Genomic DNA, 25,424 nt, shown 5'->3' on the forward strand with positions numbered 1-25,424 from the left:
TGCTTTAAGGCAAAACCACAAAAATCAGCGTGTGGCCATATGTGTATCTCTGCTAGCTCATCATCAACAGCGACCATTGCTGTCCTTTATCGTTACTGGTTACCAGGAATGCTGTATGTTAACACATGGAAAACAAAGTAATGATTCAGCCCAAACAAAGCAACAGCTCTCAAAGAAAGACCTGCGCTCGTCCACAAAAGGTAATGTTATGCACCTGGTGGAACAGGACGGTGTGTTGTACTGCAGATTACTTCCCCGAGATGTAACCGTCACTGCTGGCATTTATTGTCAACAACTGAGAGATCTCGCAGACGCGTCTAAGAACAACGACCAGGAAGACCGCGTGAAGTGATGCTGCTCCACGTTAACCGTCCGCCAGCTTTCTGCTAGACTGACAAAAAACGCTTCGCAGGCATTGGGTCGGGAATTCACTCCGCATCCACCTTATTCACCTGATCTCAAGCCCTCAGGTTTTCACCTTCTCCGCTCTCTATCAAACAACCTTCAGAGAACCTCCTTTCCCGATTAAAAAAGCGCTCCGAAAATTTATCTACGGGTTCTTCGCCACAAAATCATGTGATTCCTACATTCGAGGAATCGAAAAGTTACCCTAGCGTTGGCAGACTTGTATAAGTAATGATGGTGATTATATAATTGATGACTAAAGTCTCTGTTCTGTGGATGTGTCGTGTTCACTAAAGTTATGGAAAAACGCAACGAACTTATGCATCAACCGAATATAAAATCATTACCATCAGATAATAAAACGATGAATTCGTCACTGAAAATAAAAGTATGACACACACACTGATGTAACCAATTATGAACAAACAATATCTTAACAACAAAAATGATTCGTATTTATACAGAGTTATTTGCTGTCGCATAGCAATATAAATTACATCGTCAGCATACAAAATCTGCTAGGCAGAGTACTCTTTCATGTTACATAAGAAATCGGCGATAACGCTGTGAATTGATGCATAACACATTCAACCAACTGCAGAGCTGATCGCTATTTACTGACTTCATAGATCGATAGTGACTAGTATCTTAAGATTATACAATGAAGCACCAAAGAAACTGGTACAGGCATGCGTATTCAAATACAGAGATATGTACCAGCTCCTATGTAAGACAACAAGTGTCTGGTGCAGCTGTTAGACCGGTTACTGCTGCTACAATGGCAGGTTATCAAGATTTAAGTGAGTTTGAACGTGATATTATAGTCGGCGCTTGAACGGTGGGACAGAGCATCTCTCAGATAGCGATGAAGTGGGGATTTTCACGAGTGTACCGTGAATATCAGGAATTCGATAAAATATTAAATCTCCGACATGGCTGCGGCCGGAAAAAGATCGTGCAAAACGGGACCAACGATGACTGAAGATAATCATTCAACGTGACATAAGTGTCACCCTTCCGCCAATTGCTGCAGATTTCATTGCTGGGCCATCAACTAATGTCAGCGTGCGAACCGGGCAACGAATCATCATCGATACGGGCTTTCGGAGCCGAAGGCCCACTTGTGTACCCTTGATGACTACACGACACAAAAGCTGTATTACTCGCCTGTGCCCATCAACACCAACATTGGACTGTTGACGACTGGAAACATGTTGCCTGGTCGGACGAGCCTCCTTTCGAATTGTACCACGCGGATGGACGTGTACGGATATGGAGACAACCTCATGAATCCATGGACCCTGCATGTCAGCAGGGGACTGTTCAAGCTGGTGGATGCTCTGTAACTGTGTGGGGCGTGTGCAGTTAGAGTGATATGGGACTCCTGATACGCCTACATACGACTACGACGGGTGATACGTACGTGCCATCCTGTCTAATCACCTGCATCTATTCATGTCCGTTGTGCATTCCGACGGACTTTAGAAATTCCAGTAGACAATGCGACATCCCACACGTCCAGAATTGCTACAGAGTGGCTCCAGCAACGTTATTCTGAGTTTAAACACTTCCGCTGGCCACCAAACTCTCGAGACATGAAGATTGTTTAGTCTATCTGGGATGCCTTGCTACGTACTGTTGAGAAGAGATCTCCACCCCCCGTAATTTTACGGATTTCTGGACAGCCCTGCAGGATTCATGGTGTCAATTCCTTCCAGCACTACTCCAGGCAAACGTCGAGTCCAGGCCACGTCGTGTTTCGGCACGTGTGCGTGCTTGCGGGGCCTACACGATATTAGGCAAGTGTAGCAGTTTCTTTGGCTCTTCAGTGTATAAACTTTGTGCCGCTTAGTATGATACGTACATGTGACAGACATAACTGATTGTATATTGCATGTAACAGTAACCTAGGCGTGTTACAGTTCCTTTGGCAGGAACAAAATGCATAAAAGTAAGGAGTTACATACATACATAGACCCTAATGCGAAACAAGCTACAGGCACGTTCCAGATGTGCACTGATTCCGTCGTACAGTGACTCTTAAGGGCCAGGCTGTAGAGATAAATAAAATATGACACTAATCGAAATGTCTAAATACACTCCTGGAAATTGAAATAAGAACACCGTGAATTCATTGTCCCAGGAAGGGGAAACTTTAATGACACATTCCTGGGGTCAGATACATCACATGATCACATTGACAGAACCACAGGCACATAGACACAGGCAACAGAGCATGCACAATGTCGGCACTAGTACAGTGTATATCCACCTTTCGCAGCAATGCAGGCTGCTATTCTCCCATGGAGACGATCGTAGAGATGCTGGATGTAGTCCTGTGGAACGGCTTGCCATGCCATTTCCACCTGGCGCCTCAGTTGGACCAGCGTTCGTGCTGGACGTGCAGACCGCGTGAGACGACGCTTCATCCAGTCCCAAACATGCTCAATGGGGGACAGATCCGGAGATCTTGCTGGCCAGGGTAGTTGACTTACACCTTCTACAGCACGTTGGGTGGCACGGGATGCATGCGGACGTGCATTGTCCTGTTGGAACAGCAAGTTCCCTTGCCGGTCTAGGAATGGTAGAACGATGGGTTCGATGACGGTTTGGATGTACCGTGCACTATTCAGTGTCCCCTCGACGATCACCAGTGGTGTACGGCCAGTGTAGGAGATCGCTCCCCACACCATGATGCCGGGTGTTGGCCCTGTGTGCCTCGGTCGTATGCAGTCCTGATTGTGGCGCTCACCTGCACGGCGCCAAACACGCATACGACCATCATTGGCACCAAGGCAGAAGCGACTCTCATCGCAGAAGACGACACGTCTCCATTCGCCCCTCCATTCACGCCTGTCGTGACACCACTGGAGGCGGGCTGCACGATGTTGGGGCGTGAGCGGAAGACGGCCTCACGGTGTGCGGGACCGTAGCCCGGCTTCATGGAGACGGTTGCGAATGGTCCTCGCCGATACCCCAGGAGCAACAGTGTCCCTAATTTGCTGGGAAGTGGCGGTGCGGTCCCCTACGGCACTGCGTAGGATCCTACGGTCTTGGCGTGCATCCGTGCGTCGCTGCGGTCCGGTCCCAGGTCAACGGGCACGTGCACCTTCCGACGACCACTGGCGACAACATCGATGTACTGTGGAGACCTCACGCCCCACGTGTTGAGCAATTCGGCGGTACGTCCACCCGGCCTCCCGCATGCCCACTATACGCCCTCGCTCAACGTCCGTCAACTGCACATACGGTTCACGTCCACGCTGTCGCGGCATGCTACCAGTGTTAAAGACTGCGATGGAGCTCCGTATGCCACGGCAAACTGGCTGGCACTGACGGCGGCGGTGCACAAATGCTGCGCAGCTAGCGCCATTCGACGGCCAACACCGCGGTTCCTGGTGTGTCCGCTGTGCCGTGCGTGTGATCATTGCTTGTACAGCCCTCTCGCAGTGTCCGGAGCAAGTATGGTGGGTCTGACACACCGGTGTCAATGTGTTCTTTTTTCCATTTCCAGGTGTGTATATTAAAGTATAACAGATAGAACACGATCGATTTTGTAAACAAATAGATGAATGTGACACATAACAAGCAACAGCGGAAGTTGCGTCTAATGTGTGACGAATTTAAATTTCACGCAGTAACAGAGACGTATGCTGAATTAAAACCATTTGTGGAGATGAAGTAAGTTTACTAAACGTTCTGCATTATAACATGCGTTATTTGGACTCTTAGATACACACACTTGGCATAAAAATGAACTATATCAACAGAATATAAGATACAATGAACGTAAAAACTAAACTAAACTCCATCCGAGCAGGCCCCGGAAGGCCCAACGGTACCGACCGACCTCCGTGTCGTCCTTGGCCTACAGGTGTCACTGGATGTGAATACGGAGGGGCATGTGGTCAGCACACTGCTCTCCCGGAAGTTGCCAGTTTCCATGACCGGAGGCACAACGTCTCAGTCAAGTAGCCCCTCAATTTGCCTCATAAGCGCTGAGTGCACCCATCCTCGGCAGACTGGACGATCACACAGCCAAGTGCTAGACAAGCCCGACAGCGCGTACCTTCGGTGATCTGGCGAGAACCGGGGTTACCACTGCGGCAAGGCCGTTGGCACAATGAACGTCTAAACCCATTCATGTTCGAGAAGTACACCGTGAGGTAGCAAGGCGATACAGATAGTGCACCTGTCTTTACAGACTCTTCAAATGAGTAAAAACAATGCCCACCGGCTGTGAAAGGTTGAGTAACCAAGTTACTCATCAGCCAGATTCTCCTTCATAACGTTGATAGTCTTTTATTAATGATTCTTAAAATAAATTTGGCTACGTACGGAACGAGGCTAATTGTTCTGTGCTCACTGCACTTCTTGGTTCCTTGTTTTTTTGCTACTGTAGTAATTACTGTTGTCAGAAATTCCTCTCGCCGTTCACCATTGGATTATATTTTTTTATATAACCTCAATATTTCTGCTGCTCCTTCTTGGCTAAACATTGTCATATGGCTCTTCGTATCTATTGCTTACTCATTTGTCACTACAGCTATTGCACTCTTTACTTCACACATTATGACTGTTATTCCTTTCTCATTATCAATTACACTGTTCAAGAATTCAAGTTCCAGAACTGTTAATTTGCGATCTGTAACACGTGGCTCTTTTAAATCGTCTTCCCATGTTCGGACACAGCCTCACGATCTTTGGACGCTACATTTTCTTCTTTACTCTGTTGTACGGTAAATTATATCTTCTCTTCCTCTTTACTTCTTCAATTGTGTCGCACTCCTCTTTCAGCCATTCTTTCCTAGCCTGCTCTGTTTCTCTACACTGTTCATTATTCAGCCTTCGGTACATATTTCTTGCATCTTCATTGTTCTTGTTTTTGGTTTTTCTTTTCTTCTCCGTTTTTGTCCTTTACCCGCCTACATATCCTATACTTTCCGCCCGGCCTTTATGATTCCTTCTTCCAGCACATTCCAATACTCATTGAAGTTATCAGGTTTTTCTTTGTCTCTTGTGTTAGTAAACTCTAGTGATAGCATTTTCGTAATTTTTTTCCATTTCCGTATCTTATCTTCTCTAGATCCTACTTCTTCACCATGGCAGCCTTCTTCACTTTTCCATTTTTATTTGTATTTCCGCCAGAAGCAAACTGAGGTCGCTATCAATATCTGCACCTGGAAATGTGTACACCTTCTTGATTCCACAATGTACCTTTCTTCCACCAATACAAAATCAGTATTTTCTGTAGTTTTTCCCTGGTGATTTCCAAGTGTAGAGTTTCTTCCCGTGATTTTTGAAAAATGTGTTTGCCACTGCGGAAGTCAAAAAGCCGTTCACTCCTTCTAAGACCATGACTGCCTACTACGGTTCCATCTTTCTCTTGTCCCACAATGTCTTTCGAACTACCCTTCACTGCTTTGCAACATCCTTGTTTATCATCTACTAGTTTCAGTGTAAAGTTACGTGTTTCCCCAACGAGCTGGTTGTTAAGTTCTGAAGTTGGCAGAGACACCTGTATAATTAATACATGTTTTTGTACTCCTTTCAGTCTTATACCAAGATCTCTGTTACTGCGTAGTCTAGATTTCCGATACACTTAGCTAATTCTCTTGTCAGACTCACTCCTGCTTCATTCCTTCCATTAATCGGTTCTCCTCAGAAACATTACATATTCATCTGACTGCAGTCCTCCAAGTCCGTCCGATTTTACCTCAGAAACTCATGCCTGGTTCGTATTACTCTTTTCCATCTCTGTTTTAAAGTTTTTTAGTTTTCCTGTTTGTTGCTGTTTTTTAACGTTCCAGGCAACAATCCTTGTTTTGATAACGTTGCTGATTTGAAACAAGTTGTGTCTCCACAACTCCGCCTCCCTCCCCGGAGATCCGAGCAGGGAGCTGAATATCCTTTCCTCTTGGGTAAGAACGTGAGATGTAGCCATATTTTGCGTATAAAATGGAGACTGCCTTAAGCAAGGAAAATAATGAAATTATGATCATCATACAAGATAAAATGAGACATGGCGTCAGTCCTAAAAAGCGTTTATAGAACGCAACATTTGCTTAAATTTGGGAAAGCACATTCAGAAATATGTGAACAGGGCGGGACACCGGGCACGTAACATATTAGTTTGTCCCAAATGTTTGGTAGCAAGCCCCTTCTACGAAACTGTGTAACCCACAACTATATTCATTGATATACGCAACTGCACGCATAATTTCGAAAACAGAGTTTCTTAATTTTCTTGCTCAAACTTTGTCCAGCTATATACTCCTATGTTAATGTCTACAGGGTGAACGTTAATGAAATTGACGAACAGCAGGGAGGGATTCCTGACTGGAAATGGAGGTAGAAAGGTCCTGTGAACATGTGTCCGGAAATGGACGGTGTGCGTGCAACGACAACAAATCGTCCTGGAGCAGAGCTGCGTCACATCCACGTCACAACACATGATCAAAGTGGGTTCCATGGGACTGCAGGCGATAGCGATAGTAGCGGTTGTAATGCAGGATACACACAATCTTACTTTGACTTACACCATGTTGGCGGGCCACTCGCCCGGAGCTTGAATTAGTGTTCATCTCAATATTCTGTAGAATCGGTCCTCCAAATCTTGTGTCCGCTCAGTCCGCCGCCTCCCTGCACGTGATGTGTTTGGTGTCTGGCTCTCGACCATGTATCCTCTTGGTGTACACAGACACCATCGCGCCTTGTTGCCGATGTGAATACCGAACCATTCTGCTGCTTACATTACTCTGCGCAAATCACAAAGCCTGCAACACACGAAGGACACACGGTAGGTGGTCAGAGGAACTTTCATTCGACAGCGCCATCTACCGTGGCAACGATGCCCTTCCGAACACATTGTAAGGTGTCAGGCAAATCCAACACCTTCCATGAAAACCCTGACATGATAAGCAAATCCAGTAGTATGTGACATAGCTCCGAATAAATCGTGACATTAAACCAAAGTAATACGAGTAACGAGTGAGCAAATGGAATACCACAGACTGACACAAGAATGCCTAAATGCATGTCATACCTTCCCACCGTGAGACAGACGCAGTTCCGAGGGGAGAAACGAGAACAGAAGCCGAGAGCAGAACCGTGTTAAGCTAGAAGGCCCTACGATAAGGGACGGACACCCACGTCGCCAGCTAACCGCTAGGACCACCCCCTAGCCCATGTTAAAAGCTAGAGCCCTCCAGAAGAACAGTATAGATCTTACGATAACACAAAAAGGGCTACCCCAGCCGCAAGTTTTAGCGTGAGACTTTTTTCGCGTCTCTGTTACGTCAGGACCACCCCCCAGCCAATTTTAAAAGATAGAGCCCTCCAGAAGAACAGTATAGATCTTACGATTACACTAAAAGGACCACACCAGCTGCAAGTTTTAGCGTGAGACTTTTACGCGTCTCTGTTACGTTGCAAACTTTAAAAACATTGCCCCATCATGAAAAGTATAACGTTTCTCATTGGATAGACAGAATTTTTGTAGGCGGAGCTTAAGGTTAACATTGAGACCCTGATTGGTCAGATGAAAACACAGCCAGATAGTTTTTTTAAACCAACTTTGGTAAATTGTAGTAAGGAGAAGTTAGGAGAGACTTGCTTCCGAGACGGCGAGGTGAGCGGAGCTGTGCTGCCCACCGCCCCCTGATGAACACCGACAAGGTAATGAACGCACGCGATGCCGCATAACAGCGCATAAAGCTTCACTCAGAACTGCAGAGGTCTCATCTGTTACACCCCCTTTTTGCGTAATACTAGTGTCGATCGTCAATTAAAGCTCATGGTGTTCACATTTGCCACTTGAAGTAAAAATCTGAAACGCGATGATTTTTCTGTTATATAGTTATTGAGAAGCCACATTTACGACAAGTTAGATAAGTAATTAAAGATAATTGAGGGTCACTGTAGACCATTTTGATAGTTTTCTCTCTTCTGAAACTTAATTTAAACCTAGATTGTAGATGTGATATGGCATAGGTCATCCTTCGATCAATTGTAGAACTTGGAAACCCACTCAGGGAATATTCGTTCACATTTTTGTTGAACGCAGTTGGTTTTTGTCATCCTGTATTAAAATCTTTCCTTTTATCAATAGTGCAATTTATAAGCAATGTTTTGTGAGTAGAATAAAATTTCCAGTGGTAAACGTAACTGCTTTTTCGACGTTATTTTACCAGCTAACTAAAAATAGGAAAGCCTTGAACCCCTTCCACTAAATTTAGTTAGTATTAAGATTCTTTTACAGGGAGTGCAGCGGAGCTGACGCTGAAATCATTAAGTATTTGGTTATAGCATCGCTAGTCTCACTGAACTCTTCTGAACTCTACATGTCATGTGTGGTCTGGCGTCTCCTTAACAGCAACGGGTCCCAGGTGCAAACTAGTCAATTCCCAAAAAAACACGCTCAGAGTGTCGTTGCGCGAAAGTGGTAGGGAGACACGATATAGAACAAACAGACACCACGCAGAATGTTAGAACATGTTCATGGGACCCTTTCTCCTCCATTTCCAATCAGTAATCCGTCCCTGCAGTTTGTCCGTTTTTATTAAGGTTCACCCGGTATTTAAACGAGGAGTGGTAATGTCGGCCGCGGCGGGTTCTGAACTACGACAATGTGTGGAAGAAAATCGATGTGGCGCCGCTGAGAGCACCATCCTACAGGTCTACACGGTCAGTGCGCCTCTACTAACAAACAGGAACCTGATAATACGGTCAAGGAGAGTCAATTGACATTTGGGGGGTAATACCTCGCCCCATTGTTTCCTTTGGAGGCTGAATACCGTTTTCAGTAAATACTGATTTTATTAAGGACGACACATAGTCAAATGGTTCAAATGGCTCTGAGCACTATGGGACCCAACTGCTGAGGTTATTAGTCCCCTAGAACTTAGAACTAGTTAAACCTAACTAACCTAAGGACATCACACACATCCATGCCCGAGGCATGATTCGAACCTGCGACCGTAGCGGTCTCGCGGTTCCAGACTGCAGCGCCTAGAACCGCTCGGCCACTTCGGCCGGCGACACATAGTCCTACCCGATTAAAAATTCATGAGCAAACCGATATTTTAAAGTGGTACACACCATATACAGACACTGGATGGAAGCTTAGGAACTGAGATGTGGTATCGTGCATTTAATGCTTTATTACACTGGGAACTGTTTCATTCTTTGAGTTTCACCAGCAACCCCCACCTCAGTTTTCTTAAAGAACTGAATTGCAATATATAAAACGACTCAATCATCTGAGTACTTTACTGTAGGATTATGGTCTGAGTAATTTGCGCCCCGCTTTAAGAAAACTAGTTTTTCACACAGCTCAGTATTGTAGTTTGCTTAGTCGACCTAGTGCCTCGATTTTTCCTAATTTTTACTGCCGTGATCATTGACCGAAATATTCTTGGAGGAAGAAATACAACTCTGATTTGGGCGGAAGTTCACGAAAGTTTGAGAGGCAGACTGTGTGCAGTACAGAACGCCTTTTCTGTGGCAACTCCCTCTATAGTCTGTTGACAATACCTGTATCGCACGGTGATTAAGCAAATCAGTGACGCATTGTGTAGCTCCAATTTTCTTAGGATTCAGAGCTTCGTTCTTAACCTTGCCTATGTTTCCTGATATCCAGTAAAGTAACCGTTGAGTTGCCACTATGTATTCTCACTTTTAGTTGAAGTGCACTTCGAAAGTGATTTCTCAGTTACCGATAGAAACAAGTGCAATTACAGCTTGGGCGGATTCTACGGGGAAGCCGAGTGCCGTGCGGAGGTGTGGTGCCGCCGTGCCGGGCCGCACCTGCCGCGGGTCCATCGTCCTTGGTCCTCCCGCGCCACCAGAAGCCATCGTTACCTCGCTCGCCAAGCACCACTTTGCCCGCCCTTACAGCGCTTTAAACATTCCATTACCGGCTTTTTACCGGTGGCGCTGGCATAACTCGGCCTCTCTCTCTCTCTCTCTCTCTCTCTCTCTTCCTCTGTCACCCTGGGTCATTGTCGCCCGGCCGTCTGCTATATATCGCACACGGAGCGTGAGCAGTGCGCGGCCTCGCGGCTTTTACGACCGCGTAATTAAAAGACAACGAGTAATTACACCGCAGTTGCGGCTAGCGGTGCGCACCGCCAATTTCCTTCGGACTATGCGCCTCGTAGGCCTAAGTGTTCTACGAACATTTGACCGATAGAACGGAATGCAGGAACTTGTTGGCGTCCGTCGGCTAAACACCGGTATGACGAGCCTTACTCGCCGTATTTCGCTATCTGTCTGTACCTGATTAAAAACAAGTAGAAAATCAATACCCTGCCCAGCTGTACGATTCTGGTCATGGATTTTTACAGTCAGCGTTGGAGTGCCTAAGAACAGCTCAGAAAACTACAATGGGAGACGCTATAAGAAACACGAAGAAATGTTTTCGCACTGAGTCAAGAAGCATATGAGTTTCTCCAAAATGTATCTCGGCTGATAACCAAGTTGCTCAAATTGCAAGAAAAAGAAACAAAAATCGAACTCACACAGAATGATGCTCGACAGTCCTTTTGTCTGCGTACCAATCGCGAATGGAGTAGGAAGGTGTAACAATGATATTGATGTAGAAGGTCCGCCAAAAAAGGTAGTTACAAACAAACAAATATACAGAGAAAATATTTTGCCATTTTACATTAGCTGGTCTTAAAAATTATGTCCGGTAATTGGCCTCCTCCATTCTTGAGACGTTGAGAAAGGTTTCCCGGAAGTTGTCCACAGCTCTTCGTGTCATTTCCAATGGAATGGCAGCCACTTCATGCGTGGTTACCTATCTAAGTTCTTGGTCCGATGTTTGTTCACTTGAGCTTTTAAAGTGTTCCCACAGAAAAAAATCACGTGGTTAATCGGGTGACATTGGAGGCGATGCGCTGTTTCCTCTCCAAGAGGGTACACGTCCAGGAAACAACGCTTTCAAAATATCTAGACAACGCCGAGAGGTGTGAGCTGTGGTTCCGTCATTCTGAAACCAGACTTCTCCCACTTCATGGTGCCCCACCAATCTGGTTTATCTTAGTCGGTGGAAGGTCTCTATCATTGGAACCAGACTTCTCCCTCTTCATGGTCCCCCACCAATCTGGTTTATCTTAGTCGGTGGAAGGTCTCTATCATTGGAACCAGACTTCTCCCACTTCATGGTCCCCCACCAATCTGGTTTATCTTAGTCGGTGGAAGGTCTCTATCATTGGAACCAGACTTCTCCCACTTCATGGTCCCCCACCAATCTGGTTTATCTTAGTCGGTGGAAGGTCTCTATCATTGGAACCAGACTTCTCCCTCTTCATGGTCCCCCACCAATCTGGTTTATCTTAGTCGGTGGAAGGTCTCTATCATTGGAACCAGACTTCTCCCTCTTCATTGTCCTCCACCAATCTGGTTTATCTTAGTCGGTGGAAGGTCTCTATCATTGGAACCAGACTTCTCCCACTTCATGGTCCCCCACCAATCTGGTTTATCTTAGTCGGTGGAAGGTCTCTATCATTGGAACCAGACTTCTCCCACTTCATGGTCCCCCACCAATCTGGTTTATCTTAGTCGGTGGAAGGTCTCTATCATTGGAACCAGACTTCTCCCTCTTCATGGTCCCCTAACAATCTGGTTTATCTTAGGTCTGAGGAAGGTCTCTGTCATTTGACTGTAGCCATTCTGATTAACCGTTGCCGTTACACCAACTTCTTCACAAAATTAGACACACAAAATTTATCAACGGCATACCAATCTGTCACTGATGGCTATGAAGTGGTCGTTGGTGAAGTTCCTGGTTCCTGAGCATTTTCTGCTGCCTAGTAGCAATATATTTTTTTTTAACAGTAAATGACAAGAGCAAGTGGGCCTCGTCATAGATTGAGAGGGAATGTTCTGAAGAATTTCGCCACACAAAGTTCTGCGAGTTTCAAAATCTCTCTCACTTAATTCTTGTGTAACTACAGTTTTGCATGTGTGCATGCGAAGATCTTTGTAGAGGATTCTTCTTACACTCCTATCAGAGAATACCAGGGCAGCTACATGTTTAAGTGCTGAACACTTTGGAGATTATTGCACGCACACTTTTATCACGCGCCACATTTTCCGGCACTGGTACAATGAATTGAACCTAAAATTTAATTTAGTTCGACCTGCGTAATGTGTAACATTTATTTAGTCTTAGCTTTTACCGTTTCTGCAGTGGCACGACTGCACTATCGAAAATTACATTTACTTTGGACAAAACTATCAATTTGTTTGTCATTTGGAACGTGTAATTACAAAACTGCAGCTAGGCATTTTATTTTTATTCCCAACTCCCTCATCAGTTGGGATCATTTAAAAATAATGCAACATAGATGCCGTTTTGTGATGTGATTTTCTGGGCATGCCGGTCCACTGCTATCCTGCGATGACATACTATTTTTTCGCATCGCACACGATTTTATTTTCGTAAAAAGCAATATATATTTTACATTAATTAAAAACAAACCATCTAATGAAAAATGTTTGATTCTCTGAACCGCTTGACAGAAGCATTAAATTACTATTTAAGACCTATTTCCATATTTCAACTGATATCTATAACAACGACGGTGAGACTTAACCTTGTCTTTCAGAGCCGGCAGTAAGTTTCAAAGAATAACATCGCATGGGTACAAAGGAAGCAAGCTGTGTTGGATAGCTAAAAGAATGAAATATAAGCGAACAAGAATCTTTAGAAAAATGAAGTATACATCTCACACTAAATATTGGCATCGTTCTCGTTGATGTGCCGATAAATGTAACTAATCATCGTATTTTTGTATCCTTGTACTGAAGAACGATTGCCTTTCTGGTCGTTACTCCGAGCACTGGCGCGGTGCAGCTCTCGACGCTAGTTTATCTTGGGCAAATCGATCCATGTTTGCACCCTACACTCAGTTGAAAATGCTCACCGGTAAACTGATTGTCAAACTGACGTTTCCTTGATACTCAACCTACCCCCCCTCTTTCAGTCAACGTGGGCCATCGAACTGTTCACCTACATACATACACTGCAAGTCACAGTACGGTGCATGCCGAAGCGTATCACATACCACTACTACTCATTTCCTCTCCTTTTCCAGTGTCAAACAGAAGGAAGGAAAAACGAATTCGTACGAGTCCTGATTTCTCTCATCCTATCTCCGTGATCCTTTCGCCAAATGTACTTTGGCCGCAGTAGAATCGATCTGCAGTCGGCCTCAAGTGCTGGTTCTCCAAATTTTCGGAAAAGAGCCTTGCGAAACGAGCTTCGTCTTCCATGCAGGAATTCCCATTTGAGTTCACGAAGCATTCCCATAATACTTACGGATGATCGAACCTACCGTTAATTAAGCTAGCAGCATCCCTCTAAATTACCCCCTAATATACTTCGATGTCTTCCTTCCTACTCAAGAATGTGTCGCACTAGCGTTCTATTCCCCATCTCCTTTTTTAGAGGAGGTACAGTTCCCCAAAATCCTGCAAGTAAAACGAAGTCGAGTATTCGCCTTTCCTACTACCAATATGACGTGCACATTTCATTTCATATCGCCTTGAAACGTTAAGTAGTTAATCGATGTGACTGTGTTAAGCCATACACTTATAATGCTGTATTCGTACGTTACTGGTTTTTTTTTTTTTTTTTTTTTTTTTTTTTTTTCTTTTGCTATTCATCCGTATTAACTTACATTTTTCTACGTTTAGAGCAAGCTGCCATTCATCCTATCAACTATAAATTCTCTTGTATCCTTCTACAGTCACTCAACACCGACACCTTCCCGAACACAAATCAGCAAACAGTAGTAAATTGCCGCTCTCCCTGTCCATGTTCGCTCCCCAATTCTATCCAGTACCTCTTCATTAGTTAATCGATCTACTCATCCAGCTCTGAAAAGCTTCTGTGTAAAGGAACAATCCAAACAAATACTTCCAGAAAAGACTTCATCATCATGCATCATGTTAACCATCTTCAGCAAGTACTAGGCTCTCCTTATTACACCTGCTTACAGAGATGAGTAGAAAAGACTTCTAACATTCAGTGTTCAGAAATTTCTTTTTTGCGTGGAAGCTTTTCTTATTATTTCCAGTTTATGCTGTATCCTTTTTACTTTTGTTGCTGTCTCCTATTTTGTTGCCCTAATAGCAAAACTCGCATAGTACTTATGGTACATCATCAGTTCTCCAAGCATCACCTACCTTAACGCGGCTACATTCGATTACCCTTGTTTTACTTCCGTTTATGATCATCTTACACTGAAGAGTCAAAGAAACTGGTACATCTATCTAATGTCGTGTACGGTCTGCACGAGCACGCAGAAGTGCCGCAACACGACGTTGCATGGACTTCACTAATGACTGAAGTAGTGCTGGAGGGATCCGACACAATGAATCCTGCAGGGCTTTCCAGAAATCCGTAAGAGTACGAGGGGTGGAGATCTCTTCTGAACAGCATGTTGTAATACGTCCCAGATATGCTCAATAATGTTCATGTCCGGTGAGTTTGGTGGCCAGCGGAAGTGTTTCAACTCAGAAGTGTTCCTGGAGCCACTCTGTAGCAATTCTGGACGTGGGCGGCGTCGCATTGTCCTGCTGGATTTTCCTAGTCTGTGGGAATGCGCAATGGACATGAATGGCTGCAGGTGATCGGACAGGATGCTTACGTACGTGTCACCTGTTAGAGTAGTATGTAGACGTTTCAGAGGTCCCAATCACTGCACCTGCACGCGCCCCACACCATTACAGAGCCTCCACCAGCTTGAACAATCCTCTGCTGACATGCATGGTCCACGGATTCATGAGGTTGTCTCCATTCCCGTACACGTCCATAAGCTCGATACAATTTGAAACGAGACTCGTCCGACGAGGCAACATGTTTCCAGTCATCAACAGTCCAGTGACCGTTGATGGGCACAGACGAGGCGTAAAGCTTTGTGTCGTGTACCGCGCGGGGTAGCCGCGCGATCTGATGCGTCTTGTCACGGTCCGCGCGGTTCCCTACTTCGGAGGTTCGAGTCCATCCTCGGGCATGTGTGTGTGTGTTGCCCTTAGCGTAAGTTAGTTTAAGTTAGATTGAATAGTGTGTAAGTTTAGCGACCGATGACCTCAGGAGTTTGGTCCCGTAAGACCTTACCACAAATTTCCATTTCCTTTGTGTCGTCCAGTCATTAAGGATACACGAGTGGGCCTTCGGCTCCGAAAGCCCGTATCGATGTTGTTTCACTGAATGGTCCGCACGCTGACACTTGTTGATGGCCCAGTACTGAAATCTGCGGCAATTTGCGGAACGGTTTCACTTCTGTCATATTGAACGTTTCTTTTCAGTCGTCGTTGGTCCCGTTCTTGCACGATAATTTTCCGGCCGCTGCGATGTCGGAGGTTTGATGTTTTACCGGATTCCTGATATTCACGGTACACTCGTGAAATGGTCGTACGGAAAAATCCCCATTTCATCGCTACGTCAGAGGTGCTGTGTCAGATCGCTCGTGCGCCGACTATAACACCACGTTCAGAGTCACTTAAATCTTGATAACCTGCCATTTTAGTAGCAGTAACCGATGTAACAACTGTGCCAGACAGTTATTGTCTTACATAGGCGCTGCCGACCACAGCGCCGTATTCGGCCTGTTTACATATTTCTATATTTGAGTACGCATGTCGATACCAGTTTCTTTGGCGTTTCAGTGTATAATGCCTAAGAATAGTGCTATGTGTTTTGTGAGAAAAATAAATCCTGAATTATCAACTAATTAAAACACAATATTGTTGCGCCGCAGAATAATTTCGGTGCACATGCCTAATTTTTATAAAGTTCTACACGGCGAGCTCGGAGCCGAGGAGGTCAGCTCGGGGCCGGTGTCAACGTGGCGTACCGCCGATGTAGCGGAAAACAGGGCACAGGACGAGGATTGGCACACAACCTCCGAGCGAGGGAAACGAAAGGGCGAATGGCGCAATACAACCTAACAGGTCAGTGTGAAGTAACTAAAGCTCTAAAGCGCCATTGCAACAGGTAAACGTTGCAGGAAGGCTCGATCTCGGCAACCCAGAGTAGCTATCGAACCACCACAGCGATAGAATTAGCACTGATGAGATCGAAAAACGACGGCAGATTCATTCATGCAGCCAGAACCACCGCTCTACAGACGAGGGCTCGCCTCTTCAAATAACGGAACTTTCGGATCTCAAAGACACATGCAGTCGTGCCACCATTCTGTCTGTGTAGCTAGAGCCACGGAGAGTGCCAGTCTATTGAGATTCGATGAGACCACGACAAGCTGATCGATAATGGGCTGCCTGGTGCCCGGTTGCTGACTTCAGTGCCGAGACACAACCAGCCTGATGCAAATCGCAGCTGTGGTCTGTAGTTTCTGATTACTGACACATAGCAGATGAGGAGAAGAATGATTTTCTGCCAGCGCTCCTTCCACTGAGGGACATTGTCGAGGACCTGCAAGATGTCATCCCCTGATCGTCCATGCGTGGCGTGTTTTGTGCAGCCGCTTGCCCAACTAGCGAACATCTGCTGCAGTCGTGGTCGACTCATGGTGGGTGACCAGGGCCTAGTGTTCACGACAACCGATATTCTGGACCACACAGTCGGCTATCATCACCAAACAGGGTGAAAAGTATTTAAACCGACAAACTCAGGGAGGTTGTAGTGGACATCAAAACAAATATTTTTCCCCGATGTCATTTTTTATTATGAGGAGTATTTAAACCGGTAGAGGAAGATTTCTCTGGCGACAAATTAACTAAACCAACAAAAAAGTCCAGACGGGACATATTTGGTGATCGAGCAGGCCATGTTACAGGACCACCTCTGCCAATCCACGTTTCTGGGAAGCGTCGGTCCAGGAGTCGACGCACACGACGACTGAAATGTGCCGGCGCCCCGTCATGTTGGAACTACATGTGTTGTCTTGTAGGGAGCGGGACGTTTTCCAGCAATTCTGGCAATGCTCTGGTGAGAAAATAGTAATAGTGTCTGCCGTTTAATGGCCTAGGTAGCAGATACGGCCCAGTTAAACAGTCCCCAACAACACTGACCCACACATTAACGAAGAACTGCACTTGATGAGCGCTAGTAACTGTGGCATGTGGGTTATCCTCACTCCAAACATGCGAATTGTGCATGCTGAAGGCTCCATGATGCCCGAACGTTGCTTCATCGGTAAACAACACAGAGGATGGAAATGTAGGATGCATTTTGTTGTGTCGGTAGCTGGGCCGACACCGTGAAGTTGAGATGGCTGAAAAGGAACTCTAGACTAACGCTGTAGCCGATAGGGCACGCACGGCTAAAGCAGACGGGCGTGAAGTCTGGAACATGAGAACTTATAAATGAATAAGAAGAAAAGTATGTAGATGCTTATTACTTATCTTTTTATTAGTCCTTGGAATACATCTCTCTTGAATACTCGTAAGCTATAGGCACTGATACAAATGGCGCCTTGCTAGTTCGTTGCCATTAACTTAGCTGATGGCTATTCTGTCTCTCGGCTAATGAGAGAGAAAGGCTTCGTACATCTGGTCGGTAGCTAGGTTCTCGTACAACTGGGCGGTAGCTATGTTCTCGTACAACTGGGGCGAGTGCTCTCTCGTATCACGAGACCTGCCTTGGTGGTGGCGCTAGGTCTGCGATCACAGTGGCGACACGCGGGTCCGACATGTACTACATGGACCGCGGCCGATTTAAGCTACCACCTAGCAAGTGTGGTGTCTGGCGGTGACACCACATTCCTCCCCCGCAAATCGGCGAACGGTTGTGTGATAAGGCTTCCGCCCGCCGTGGGGAGGACCACATGTTGACGTATGTGATGAGGTGGGGAGCCTAACAACAGGCGAGGCTGTGCCACCCGCACCCGGCCATACGGTCCGAGGGGAGCTAGGAAACGCCTGAAAAACTAGTCCAGGGTGCACGTCAACATGCGGTGTATGCGCCCGTAATGAGACAGGAGGGACCGAAGGGTCGATTTCCATTGCGTCGGGGTAGCCGACGCGCGATGACGTCATGTGGTCCGGAGCGGGCGGGAGTTCCATGGCGGAGGACAGCTGGTCACGGGAAGCGATCGGCGGCGCGTGACCCTGGGAGGCGCTTGGCGGCTGCAACGAAGCGTCGAACGCGGGCGGCGCCGGCGGGAGAACAAGCGGCGGCGGCGGCGGCTGCTGCTGCTGCGGCGGCGGCGGCGCGTCGCCATGGAGCAAAATGGAAGGCATCGTCGGTAACACCTGGGGATGAGGCGAGCCAGTAGATGGGTCCCCAGGGCGCTGACCGGACGGCACCGTCGCTGAAAGCAGACGGGGAGCGGCAGAACCCGAGCGACGACAGAGGTGCAGCTGATTGAGATGCCGACGCACCTCACCAGAGGCCCCCAAAACCAAATACATCGCGCGGCCGAGGCAGCGAAGAATGCGCCCTGCGAGCCAACGCCGTGAACCTCGATAGTTGCGATAAAATACAATGTCGCCTGGAGCAAAAGCAGGAGTCTGCCGCTGCACAGGAACCTGATGCGGCGGATGCAGCAAAGACATCAAGGTGCGATGAGGACGACCGTGGAGCAACTCAGCCGGCGAGCGACCATCTCGGGGCTGAGAGCGATACGAAGACAAAAAGAGCAACAATGCGTCCTCCCGAGAATGCGACTCTTTCAATTTCAACATCTGTGACTTGAAAGTCCGGACCAATCGTTCAGCGGCACCGTTGGACTGAGGCGAAAACGGCGCGGATGTCAGATGTTGAATACCATTGGCCTGGCAGAATGACTGAAATTCTGCGGACATGAATTGTGGGCCATTGTCGGAAACAATAGTCTGCGGAAGACCTTCAATGCAAAAGATAGCAGACAACGCTTGGATGGTGGCGGAGGACGTCGTGGAAGACATCCGGACAACAAAAGGAAAATTACTGAAGGCATCGACCAGAACCAACCATCGAGCATTCCAGAATGGACCAGCAAAATCAATGTGCAAGCGTTGCCAAGGGGAAGTGGCTTTTGGCCACGCAAAGACTTTCCGCGGCGGTGCGGACTGGTGTTCGGCACACGCCGGGCACGAAGAACACATATTCGTAATCGCAGCATCGATTCCGAACCAAGTACAGTGCTGACGAGCAAGTTGTTTCGTTCGCACTATACCCCAATGTCCTTGGTGAAGAAGCCGTAAAACAGAGGACTGTAACGAACGTGGGACCACGACTCTGGACTGATCATTATCAGAACGCAACAACAAAACACCACGTCGAACAAAAAGTCTCTCCTTATGAGCAAAAAATCGGCGAACCAACGGATCCTCGATCCGAGACTTTGATAAAGGCCATTGCGTAGCAACAAAACGTAAAACAGTAGCAAGGACAGGGTCAGCAGCTGTGGCTGTAGCGACACGACGAAAATCAATCGGAAACGATTCGACCACTTCATCGGTTTCCGAATCAATGAACATGCAAGCAAGTTCGGAAGAATCGAATGCCTTATCCTCAGCAACAGGCAAACGGGACAACGCATCGGCGTTTCCGTGCTTAGCAGTGGACCGATACAAGATATCGTAGCGGTACTGCGAGAGGAAAATAGACCAGCGAATGAATTTCTGCGCTGTACGTGGAGGCACAGGCTTGGTCGGATGAAAAAGCGATGTCAAAGGTTTGTGGTCTGTGATGATGGTAAAGTGACGACCATACAAGAAATCATGGAACTTAGTAACACCAAACACGAGAGCCAAAGCTTCTTTCTCTATCTGTGAATAATTTCTTTGCGCAGACGAGAGCAATTTGGACGCAAAGGCAATAGGGCGATCATGGGAGCCAACTTTGTGCGCAAGCACAGCACCGATCCCGAAATCCGATGCATCTACCATCAACAAAAGGGGTTTCCGGGGATCGAATGGCGTAAGGCAAGTATTAGAAAGCAACGCCGATTTCAACTGGCGAAAGGCGCGTTCACATTCCGTCGTCCAGACGAACGGAACACCTTTACGGCGTAAGCGATGAAGCGGAGCTGAAATAGAAGAGGCATTGCGCAGAAAGCGATGATAATAATTAATTTTACCCAACACACTCTGTAGCTGTTTCACATTTTGAGGGGAAGGCAATTCTTGTATGGCACGGAGGTGCTCTGGACTCGGATGTATGCCTTGGGCATTAATGACATGTCCCAGGTATGGTAAGTCACGAGCAAAAAACACACATTTGTCCTTCCTCAAGCGAAGACCATTTTGCCGCAAGACCTGAAATAATGTTCGTAAGTTCGCAAGATGATCTTCTTCTGTCTGTCCGGATATCACTATATCGTCCAGATAGTTTGCTGCAGTAGGGACCGACGCACAAATAGTTTGTAAATATTGCTGAAACAAGGCAGGGGCGGATGCACACCCGAATGGCAGTCTTTTGAAGCGGTACAATCCAAGATGTGTGTTAACCACCAATACGCGCTGGGATTCGTCGTCCACCGGTATTTGCAAGTACGCATCGGCGAGGTCCAACTTGGAAAAATATTTTCCCGGGCACAGTTTAGCAAAAAGATCTTCCGGGCGGGGCAAAGGAAAAGTAGCAGTCACTAGCTGTGGATTCACTGTGGCCTTGAAGTCCACGCAAAGTCTCAATTTTCCGGAAGGTTTTGGCAAAATGACTAAGGGTGAGGCCCAGAGAGAAGCTTGCACACGTTCAATTACACCCTGTGATTCGAGATCGTGTAACGTTCTTGCGACCTCATCACGCAATGCGTGGGGAACATTGCGCGCCCTGAAAAATTTCGGTTGCGCGTTTACCTTGTTCTAAATGTGCTGCATAGTTTTTAGCGCAACCTAAGCCCGGTGCAAAAATGTCTGCAAATTCGTCACACAGCCGAGAAACACTGTCTGTAGGCACAGTCTGATTCACTGATAGGACCTGATTTACAATAGACATGTTAAACAACTGAAACAAGTCTAGACCAAACAAGTTCACTGCAGAAGAAGAACGAAGAACGTAAAATGACACAAGTTTTGTTTGTCCCTTGTATGTTGCAAGAAGGCTGCACTGTCCTAACACAGGAATTGTCTGTCCGGAATATGTAGTTAGCTTAACATTTGCGGAACGCAACGGAGGTTTGCCCAGTTGTTTGTACGTGTCATGATTGAGCAATGAAACTGCAGCTCCGGTATCGAGCTGGAATGGTATCACTTTGCCTTCAAAGTCTAAGTCCACAAAAAGTTTATTGTCCTGCTGACGACAAGAGCGACTGTTTTGTGCAATTTGAATAGACACTGGTACAGAATCACTTGCTAATTGACGTGATTTCCGGCGACGTCGACGCACAGTGTTTGTGGGACGATCACAGTTACTGTTAGAGAAAGTGTCACTGGACGAAGCGGAATTAACGACATGAATGTCCATAGGCGAAGGTCCACGAGCCTGAGTGTCCTGGGTTCGATTCCGGCGCGAAGCAAAGGGCCTGGAATGATTGTGATTGTCTGATCTGAGCTTTTTCTGGCAAACACTTTGAACATGTCCTTTCTTATTGCAGAAAAAGCAAATAGCTTGGCGTGACGGGCAATGTTCACGCGAATGTCTAGTAGCACACCGCGGGCATGATTTCACTGCATTTGTGGGCTGGCGCGGCACACTTGGCTTAGCACGCGGCGGTCGCTGTGTCGACGTGCGCAAGGCCCGGTTACCGGGCCGCGCAGCGCGTCCAGCGGGCCGGTTAATGTTACACACGGCTGGCGAAGTTTCAAAAGATTCCTGAGCACAGTCAAGTGTGTCCTGTCTATCCAATATGTCTATCACTTGTTGAAGGGAGGGATTAACTAGTTTCAAAATTTGCTCCCGTATGCGAACATCAGAAACGTTCTGTGCAATTGCATCACGCACCATTGTATCTGAATAAGAAAGACCACAGTCACATTCAAAGGCACAGTCCCTAGTAAGTCCTTGCAAGGTTGCTACCCACTCCCTATTGGTTTGACCGGCCGTACGTTTTGTACGAAAGAACGTATACCGTTTTGCAACCACATTAACTGTTTCTTTGAAATAGGCATCTAAAGCAGACAAAATTTCCTCGTAGGACAGAGTTGCTACGTCGCGTCGGGGAAACAATTTCACTATCACACGGTATGTGGACACACCTACACAAGAAAGCAAAAACGGCTGCCGCTCATTACCTTGAATTCTGTAGGCAGCGAGGTGAAAGTTGAACTGGCGAGACCACTCTTGCCAGGTCTCATCGGCTGCCACGTATGGTCGAAAGGGAGGTGCAACAGCGTTTAGTGGCAGCGGTAGCGAAGAAGCGGCGGCGGCCGCATCGGTGTGCAGCGCACGTTGACCCTGGACGAGCTGTCCAAGGGCATCCAGTAACGCCTGCGTCTGCTGATTCTGCAAGCGATAAAATTCGGACAGTACATCTGGAGAATGTGGCGAAGCCATGACACAATTAAATGTAAGCAATCAGAACACTTTAAATCGTCGCCAATGTTGTAAACGAATTAATACAAACTCTTTTGCTCGTCGCCAATAAATGTTGTGTCGGTAGCTGGGCCGACACCGTGAAGTTGAGATGGCTGAAAAGGAACTCTAGACTAACGCTGTAGCCGATAGGGCACGCACGGCTAAAGCAGACGGGCGTGAAGTCTGGAACATGAGAACTTATAAATGAATAAGAAGAAAAGTATGTAGATGCTTATTACTTATCTTTTTATTAGTCCTTGGAATACATCTCTCTTGAATACTCGTAAGCTATAGGCACTGATACAAATGGCGCCTTGCTAGTTCGTTGCCATTAACTTAGCTGATGGCTATTCTGTCTCTCGGCTAATGAGAGAGAAAGGCTTCGTACATCTGGTCGGTAGCTAGGTTCTCGTACAACTGGGCGGTAGCTATGTTCTCGTACAACTGGGGCGAGTGCTCTCTCGTATCACGAGACCTGCCTTGGTGGTGGCGCTAGGTCTGCGATCACAGTGGCGACACGCGGGTCCGACATGTACTACATGGACCGCGGCCGATTTAAGCTACCACCTAGCAAGTGTGGTGTCTGGCGGTGACACCACACATTTCATACTGTTCCAGGTACCACTGCGAAAACTGTGCCCTGGGTGGATAATCAACTGGTTCCAGGTTGTGGACACGCTGTAAGTGAAATGGACGTGACAATTGCTCTCGAAGGAATGTTCTTACATTCGTCTGATTCGTCCCAACGTTACGTGCAATTGCAGGAGTGATGATTGAAGGATCCCGCTCCACATGCTGCAAGTCAGCTTCCTCAAATTGCAGCGTTCTTACCGTGCTACGGTGTCCCTGTCCAGGTAATTTGCAAAATGACCCGGTCTCACGCAGACGTTGGTACACAGCAGCAAAGGTCGCATGATGCGGGATACGGCGATTAGGATATTGTTTTTATAAACCCGCTGTGCAGCTCGTCCGTTGTGGTGCGGTACGTAGTACGCAGCAAGCATGTCAGTGTTCTCACTCCAGGTGTATCGCTCCATTAGTAAACAGAGACAATGCACTACTACACTGGTGGACAGCAGTTGCCTACAACTGAAGAGCGTAATACGCCCTCTAACAACTGAAGATCGTAATATGGCCTCTAACAACTGAAGAGCGTAATACGGCCTCCACCGGTTTAAACACTCCTCATAGGAAATAAATGACATTAGGTAAAAATATTTGTTTTGATGTCCACTACAACCTCCCAGAGTTTGTCGGTTTAAATACTTTTCACCCTGTATAATCTAAGTCACTCTTACAGCACATAAAGTGGCGCTAATTACATTAGTATTCTTCTTGCAATACAGGATCAGACAGTGTGGTTCTGTCGGCTTTGACGCTATAGTAACACAAATGTAGACATCTGACGATAAGCATAACAGCCCGAATCCGCTCGTGGCGGTAAAATAAAACTTATTAAAAGTATATGTTGCTGTGTGGGGTCTCACTCAAAGTCTTTAATTACAGAAAGGCCACGGTGTTCAACAGTATCTGACATGGACAAAAATAACATTGTGTTTTAAAATGACTGAAACACTGCTTCCGATAGGTCAACGCAGAACTTTTTAAATTTTAAATTCGGTTAGCTTAATGGGATCTGGAAATGAGCGTCTCAACGGTACAGACACGCAGTTTTTCAAACTCCTTTTATTTACTTTTTTGTCATGATGTTTGCACGACTGAAATGGCCACAACGTAACTGAAAATTGCAATAAGAAATTTCGCCGTATTTTGAATTTCGAGCATTTCGCCAGCAGATTTATTTTTAAGGAATGTTGCAGTGCGATGTTCGGGAGCATCTACGAATGCCTTAAAAGAAAAAAAAAGGTGGAAAGGTAAGTTAGGCGCAGTAGACGTCGCAGGCTAGAAGCGGTACTAGGCTGAAACACTAGCCGTAAAGGCCAGGTGTGTGTGCCTTCACGGAAGAGGAGAGCCTACGTGTAGAGGCGGCGAGAAGCGTCTCTTTGCCACTCTCTGACCGCTCGTAGCGCCTTCCTGGACACTATTCGGCCGTTGCCGCGCAGGTGTTTGACCTTTGGCAAGCCCCGCGGGCGGCTGCGCCTATTCCCGTACACAGCTAATTGTTCTGGCCGCCACACTGCGGCGCACTGCACGGCAATTAGCCGAAAGCGTGTAATTATTGAACGGCCGCGGGTAACGGTACACGCGAGGGACTCCTCCAGCCCCTCCGCTTTATCTTTCCACACCTTCCCGTCTCTCCGAGTCTTGCGTCATCTCGGTGAAAAATAAAAAGTGGTCGAAAACGTCTGCAACATCAGACGCAAGAGCAGAAACAGATAGGTCGAATATGGATTTTTGCGTTCTGCGAAGGTTTTTGTGCTGTTGGCCGGGAATTCCGCTTACGTAACACTTTTATAGTTTTGTTGCTACCGAAATATGGTTTCAGCACTTCATGTGCTATCTTCAGTGGAGTATTTGTTTATTTATTTCTCCGAAATAATGAACAAACAGAGTTTAGCAGCCAAAGTTTTTTTCCATTAATTTAAACGTTTATTTTTCGTAAAGAAACAAATACTTAATAGTGCAGCCATTTGATAATATATAC

Source organism: Schistocerca serialis, chromosome 12, assembly GCF_023864345.2.
Source record: "Schistocerca serialis cubense isolate TAMUIC-IGC-003099 chromosome 12, iqSchSeri2.2, whole genome shotgun sequence".
Classification (NCBI taxonomy): Eukaryota; Metazoa; Arthropoda; class Insecta; order Orthoptera; family Acrididae; genus Schistocerca; species Schistocerca serialis.